Below are 7,734 nucleotides of genomic sequence, written 5' to 3'. Positions count from 1 at the left end.
ATGTGTGGCTCCTGATCCATACCATACAGTTATGTGACTTATGTGGTCCAAAATAAGTCGTGTCCATAGCAGAGTATGGAGATGGAATTGTGTCCTTATCAGATCCAGGTGGCAAAGTGACGATTTCCTTGACAGAGTCAGGTGGCAATCTGAACATGAGAGGCATTGTAACCTTTAGGCTTGAGCACATACCTTTCCTCCTCATCTCGCTATTTCAAGCATCCTGTCAATGTTACAAAATAGCTGAATTATAGAAGAATAAAATAAATATAATTTCAAATGTAATAATAGAATTGTAGTCCCCTTTTTAGAATGCTTCTTTTATGTGTTTTTAGGACGTTTACTTCTAAGTCTATTTTTCCACAATCTCTGCCATGTCATATTCATGATCTGATTCAGCTTTACATAACTCACATTATCTTTTGCTGTTTTTAATGAAAAAATCATTTGCCTTTAGACTTTTTAAATCAGATAATAAATATGGTTTGTTGTGCCTAGGCTATCTTTCCGCAGATATGACATCGTTCTTTCAGACCGTGTTTACAGACGTCATTGTCTGAATGAACTGAGTTGAACTAGAGATGTGAGATCATGCTTCCATTTTTCTTGTCCATAGCAACAGCCGTGATACAGACTTGCAAATGCTGGAAAAGGTTGTCCAAGCCAGTCTAGAGGGTTCGATGAATGAACCACAGTCTGCGCTGACGTAAGGGCTCTACTGTGGTTGCTATGGAAGTGAAGTGTTTATTTCTATGTCTTTCTGTGAGAGCTTCCAGCTTTCATTCCCTCAATGTGTTTGTGTCAGTGTGTGTGTGAGTATGCTTGTGTGTGTGTTTTCAAGTTTAAGGGATCTTAAAATGGAAAAAAATGGTTTCAGTTTTTTTTTTTTGTGTTAATCAGTATCTAGTAAGAACTTTTTACAAAACTAAAAAAAAATAAATAAAGGCAATTTAGTGTAGCTAATGTGCTGTTTGTTTTTGGAAAATGGGGGAAAAACAGGCACTACAAAAGAAACCTACACGAAAATGCAAGGAAACTCCACACAGACTGCTCAATCCTGTAATGTAATGTCCCTAAAATCATTTTTAAATCCTTTAAAAATGATTTTGGATAGTCTTCAGCTCCATTAGGACCCTAAAGTACAGTGTTTTATTGGAAGTGAATGAAAGCTGATAAACCATTCAGATTATAGATTATAGGCCAGTAGAGATGTTTAGGTAATGTAGTCTGTGTTGTGTGTGTGTATACGAGAAAAATCAGGAACATCTTTATCTAACTCTAACTGTTCCAGCTGGTGTGTTGGCACAAAATTCAATTCTTTGATCAGCAAGCATAAATATGAGTCACACCACTTGCCCTCATTTCATGTTGCACCTTTAACTTTTTTACCTTCTTTACTAATCTGCTCCAGGGGCAATTACAGTAAATGCCTATAGCATTAGAGAAAATGAAAGTATTAGGTGCTATAGTAAAATGTGCTGCCTAAGTTCCACTTATATTATGTGTGTGTTTATGTGTGTGTGTGTGTGTGTGTGTGTGTGTACTGTACATGTTTCATCTGATTACCAGGAGGGAAGAAAAAGGTTTGCTAGAGAAGGAACATGATACAGGATGTTTTAGACAGGAACTGTTCCCTCTGAATGCGATTATATCAAAGTACACACTGTTCTTGGGTAAAAACAAAAATAGTATTTCATTATAAAGAGAGATACAGTACATCCGACTCTCTATGCTATTTTAGATTATTAAAATGTTTGGTGTTCATGTAAATCTCAAGAAACTTCAAAATCTTCTGGATTTTAGTGGAAATTTGTTTGAATTTTAACAAGAAAGCAAGTGTCCTCTTTATCATTTCAGTGAGAATTTTGTACTTATCTGAGTCACTAGAGCATTTCCAAATTTCCTGTAACTGAGGCCATTTCCTTCTCCCTGACAAGGGGAGAATTCTTACTCAGGTTGAAGGCTTTGTGGATGCATATGATTAATATAGACAAAGATGCACACTCATACATGTGCAAACATACAAGAAGATAATTTCCAGGAAAAAAAATGGATAAACAGAAACGCAATTAGCTTATAGCTGGGGTCTGGGGTAATGGAAACCCCAAAATTACCATTCAGCTTGATTGTATATTTTGCAATTTTGACATCAAAAACATTATTGCCACTGATATTTAACATTCTCTTTGAACATGGGTAACACATTTGACTATCCCCAGCATATCTTTTATTTGTTTTATTTTTTTTTATTGGTCATCTTCAGCATAGGCCACTGTATTGTCTCTTTTCTTTCATTTTCTTTGGTTTTCTCAAATTATTCAAAAATAATTAGATAAAAGCAAAAACGTAATTAGTGTATTTAATATTGTATTTGTTGTAAGTTAAAGCCATTCTTTCGAAGTGTTTAAAGTTTCTGATGTACACAGTTATGATTCATGAGAACACTGGGAAGAGCAGTCGGACAGCACGGGGCGTTGACTTCCACTTTGATATACATCACTAATCTCAATGCATAAGAAGACAGGGATTTCCAGTGTAATATTAATCCTGTTGATATGGTTGGTAAAAAGTGTCACTCATACGTCATAATAACCATTATCACACCTGGATGCTGTAGACCTGTAACGAAGAATTGGTTCTGTAATCATAAAGACAGTCTTCTATTTATCCTTGGATTTTACAGTGTACAGTTGTGTTAAAGTACAGTTTTACAACACATTTGGGATACTTCTTTATCCAGAGTGAATTACAATTATCATTTACAAATGGAAGGATTAGGGCCTTGATAAAGGGTTCAGCAGAGGCAGCTTGGCAGTGCTGGGAGTTGACTCACAACCATCCAATCAAAAGTCTACAATAAAATTTTTGTGTCTTATTCACCCTGGGTCTATCCCACTTACTGTACCAATGTACGAATTCTAAATCGCTACTAAAAAGACTTTGTATAATCCTGTGGTGTTTGTTATGAAATTTTGCAAAAAAGGCAACAGTATGATGGCTTCCCTTTGAAAGAGCTATTTACTCCACTAAACAAGGGTTCCTATTATCAACTGGCATGCTGTAGCTGCTATTAGGTTCCTGCGAAAAAAGGATCTGCTGGGCCATGTGTGTTTCCAGAAATACACTGGAAGTTCCTGTGTCTTCTAACGCATTCAATGAGTGGTGAATATGAAAGTGGAAGCCAACACCCTGTGGTGTCATACTGGTGTTCCTAGTGTTCACATGAATCATATTGTTTAAAGACCAAAGTTCAATTGAAAGAGGAAACATTTTACCTGTTTGATCTATTTGATAAGGCAAACATTTGGTACAAAGTGGCCTAGAATGCATGAACAATAGTAAAACAAACAAATGGGATTATAATTTAGTGTTCTGAACGTTGGTGTATGGAACTGTGTATAAAGCACACAAGGCTCTGTTACTGCTACAAACCTAATCCCTCCCACTCTGCTAATGATCTGCATTTGTCCAACAGCCTGAATAAATATTACTGTCACTTTAAACAAAAAGGGGACATGTCCACACAACCACACAACATCTTTTACCCATCAGCTTCATATTATAACCTTCATCATTTAAGTGAAAATAACATTATAAAACATTCTGGAGGATTATTAAAAATAAATCAGTGAAATACCTGGTTTGGTAAAGTGAACAGCCGCTTATATTATACCATTATAATTTCGCTCAGGTGTAACTAATGAACTTCCAGATAAAACACAAGACTAATTGCCCCTTGACATCAATTGTAGTGCTTTTGTTTACTTCCAAATAAAACTTTTAAATACTGTGTTTAATATTGGATTCATTGTCAGTTAAAAAAGTTTTTTTAAGTTTTGATATCATTTCCAGGGTTAATTGTATAAGTATAAATCAGTACACCTACCATACAGTAGTTTATTATAACACATTTTTGTCCATGTCTAAATTGTTATACATCATCAACTCTAACTGCCAACGAATAGGCACCATCACTGACCCTCTTTTTTTTTTTTTTTTGCCGACGTTCAAGAAGTCGTGGGAAAAGTCTGTGTCGGAGTGAGTGAGTAGAGAAATAGGAAGATGAGATGCATGGTGTAATCCACTGTGGGAATTTATAAATTTTGATAGTCAATAAACTTAAGTGATTGCCAGCTCCTTGTCGGTGTCCTGATTTCAGTGTGGACAAACCCAATCGGCTGGCATGAACAGTGTGGACAAACTATTATTAACTGGCATGCTGTATTTACCATGGATTTCCTGCGAAAAACATCCGCACAGAAAGTTGCTGTGTCTTTCTTATACATTAAGATCAACGGTGATTATGAAAGTGGAAGACAACACCCTGTGCTGTCCTACTCCTGTTCCCAGTGTTCACATGAATCATACTGTACCTCTGTGTTTATTTTGAAGAACACAATGTACTGAAGTTTGTGTAAAGGACACAATGATTTGAACTGTTTGTAAAGAACACAGTGTTCTGAAGTGTGTGTAAAGAACACAATGTACTGATGTGTGTGTAAAGAACACAATGTACTGATGTGTGTGTAAAGAACATTATGTACTGAACTGTGTGTAAAGAACACAATGTACTGAACTGTGTGTAAAGAACACAGTGTTCTAAAGTGTGTGTAAAAAACATATGGTTCTGAAGTATGTGTAAAGAACACAATGTTCTGAAGTGTCTGTAAAGAACACAGTGTTCTGAAGTGTGTGTGAATGACACAATGTACTGAAGTGTCTGTAAAGAACACAGTGTTCTGAAGTGTGTGTAAAGGACACAATGTACTGATGTGTGTGTAAAAAACACAATGTACTGAACTGTGTGTAAATGACACAATGAACTAAACTGTGTATAGAACACAATGTACGGATGTGTTTGTAAAGAACACAGTGTTCTAAAGTGTGTGTAAAGAACACAATGTACTGAATTGTGTATTTGGAAGAGTGCGTTATGGAGGTATTTTTCATGTGCTGGAGGAGGCATCTGCTAGCCCCAATTTCTAGCGGTTGTTTGATGTAAATTCTAAATTGGAATCACTAATAATAAGACTTTGGATATTCCTGTGGTATCTGTTGTGAAATTCTGCAAAAATGCCAACAGTGTGACGGCTTCCCTTTAAAGAAGTATTTACTCCACTGAACAAGTGTTCATATTAACAGTTAGCATGCTGGAGTTACTATGGATTTCCTGCGAAAACATCTACACCAGAAGTTCCTGTGTCTTCTTATGCATTGAGACCAGTGGTAAATATGAAAGCGGAAGCCAACGTCTCGTGCTGTCCTACGCCTGTTCCCAGTGTTCACATGAATCATAACTATGTGTGTAAATGACAAATGAACAGAACTGTATAAAGAAAACAATGTACTGAATTGTGTGTGTAAAGAACACAATGTATTAAACAGTTTGTAAAGTGTGTGTTAAGAACACAGTGTTTTAAAGTGTGTGTAAAGAACACAATGTACTGATGTGTGTGTGTGTGTGTGTGCGTGTGTGTGTGTGTGTGTGTGTGTGTGTGTGTGTGTGTGTGTGTGAAGAACACAATATTCTAAAGTGTGTGTAAAGAACACAATGTACTGAATTGTGTATTTGGAAGAGTGCGTTATGAAGGTGCGTATTATTAATGTGCTGGAGGAGGCATCTGTTAGCCCCAACATGTCGCGGTTGTATGATTCAAATTCTAATTTGAAATCACTACTAATAAGACTTTGCATATTCCTGTGGTATTTGTTGTGAAATTCTGCAAAAATACCAACAGTGTGGCGGCTTCCCTTTAAAGATGTATTTACTCCACTGAACCAGTGTTCATATTAACAGTTGGCATGCTGTTGTTACTTTGGATTTCCTGCGAAAATATCTACACAGGAAGTTCCTGTGTCTTCCTAAACATCGAGACCAGTGGTGAATATGAAAGTGGAAGCCAACGCCTTGTGCTGTCCCACTCCTGTTCCCAGTGTTCACATGAATCATAAATGTGTGTTTCTTTTAAGAACAAAATGTACTGATGTGTGTGTAAAAAAAACACAACGTTCTGAAGTGTATGTAAAGAACATGATGTACTGAATTGTGTGTAAAGAACACAATGTACTGAAGTGTGTGTAAAGAGCACAATGTACTAAACTGTGTGTAAAAAAAATGTGTTGAGTAGTACAGTAATCCCCCATTAATTGTGGTGGTTACGTTCCAAAACCACCCGCGATGAACGAAAAACTGCGATAAACAGGCACCAACATAAAAATGTAATTTTATGTATACTGTACTGTACTGTTATAACAATTTACTTTATTTTATAATTAATAATTATATTTTTATTAATACATTTTATTATTTCAACAGAAAACTCTATAAAATCAATTCCCTATAAGTTGTATGGTATATCGAGCTATTCCGCGATAAACCGGGGCCACGAGATTTGAAGCAGGGAATTATTTTTAATTAACATTTAACAACATTCTCAAGGATTTTATTTAATATGAAGTAAAATACTTGATTTGATAACGTGATCAGCCCCTTAGATTATACCATTATTAACTTGCTCTGGTGTAAATAATCAACTTCCAGATCAAACACCAGGCTAATTGCCCCACCTGACATCAACTGTAGTGGTTATTATTACTTCAGAATAAAATCAGATGGTTCTTCAAGATTTCACTCTCAGTAGTGAGTATTATTAAAACAGAACATAATTAGGAAGTGAAAAGAGTGCCCAGATTAAGCCTCCTGTCCAAACTGGATGACTGAACCAGGAGGATATTGGACAGAGAAGCTACCAATTGGCCAAAGACAAATTTGAAGAACTATATGGCTGGGTCATCGGGGACTGGTCAGTCTCTGACGACTATCTCACAAGCTTTACTAAAAAGCTGGCCTGTTTGGCAGGGTGGCAAAAAATAAGTCTTTCTTAAAATTGTCACATCTTGTTTGTGCTATGGCAGAAAACAGAATTCCAGAAATGTCTGTAAAATTATTAAAAAGAAAAACTGAAATATACGTACATGTACATAAGTATTCAGACCCTTTATTCAGTACTTCGTTGAAACTCCTTTGGCAGCAATTACAGCTAAGTGTCTTTTATGGTATGATGCAACAAGCGTTGCACACATGGATTGGGGGATTTTCTGCTGTTCTTCAAGCGAAATTCTCTCAAGCTGGGTCAGGTCAGGAGATGCTCAATAGGGTTCAAGTCAGGGCTCTGTCTGCAAAACTCTAGGACATTCACAGAGTTGACCTTTAGTCTGAGGTCCTAAGTGCTGTGGATCAGGTTTTTATTGGGGATATCTGTGTTCTTTGCTCCATTTAGCTTTCCTCAACCCTGACCAGTCTCCCAGTCCCTGCTGCTCCGACAGTATGATGTTGGCGATGGCATCACCATGATTCACTGTTGGGATGGTGCCTGGTTTGCTCTATACATAATGTTTAGAATTGAGGTCAAACAGTTTAATCTTAGTTTCATCAGGCCTATGAATCTTGTCCACAGTCTAAGAGTCATTCAGGTGCTTTTTTGCAAACTCCAAGCAAGCTTTTATGTGTTTTTCACTGAGGAGAGGTTTTCGTCTAGCCACTCTGATATAAAGCCCAGATCAGTGGAGGGCTGCAGTAATGGTTGCCCTTCTGGAATTCTGTCCCATCTCCACACAGGATTTCTGGAGCTGAGTCAAATTGATAATAGGGTTCTTGGTCACCTCTTTTACTATGACCCTTCTCCCCTGAATACCTGGGCGATCAGCTTTTGAATCCTGGTTATGTTAGACTTC

Source organism: Silurus meridionalis, chromosome 14 (genome assembly GCF_014805685.1).
Source record: "Silurus meridionalis isolate SWU-2019-XX chromosome 14, ASM1480568v1, whole genome shotgun sequence".
In the NCBI taxonomy this organism is placed as follows: domain Eukaryota; kingdom Metazoa; phylum Chordata; class Actinopteri; order Siluriformes; family Siluridae; genus Silurus; species Silurus meridionalis.
This window is presented reverse-complemented; position numbering follows the sequence as displayed.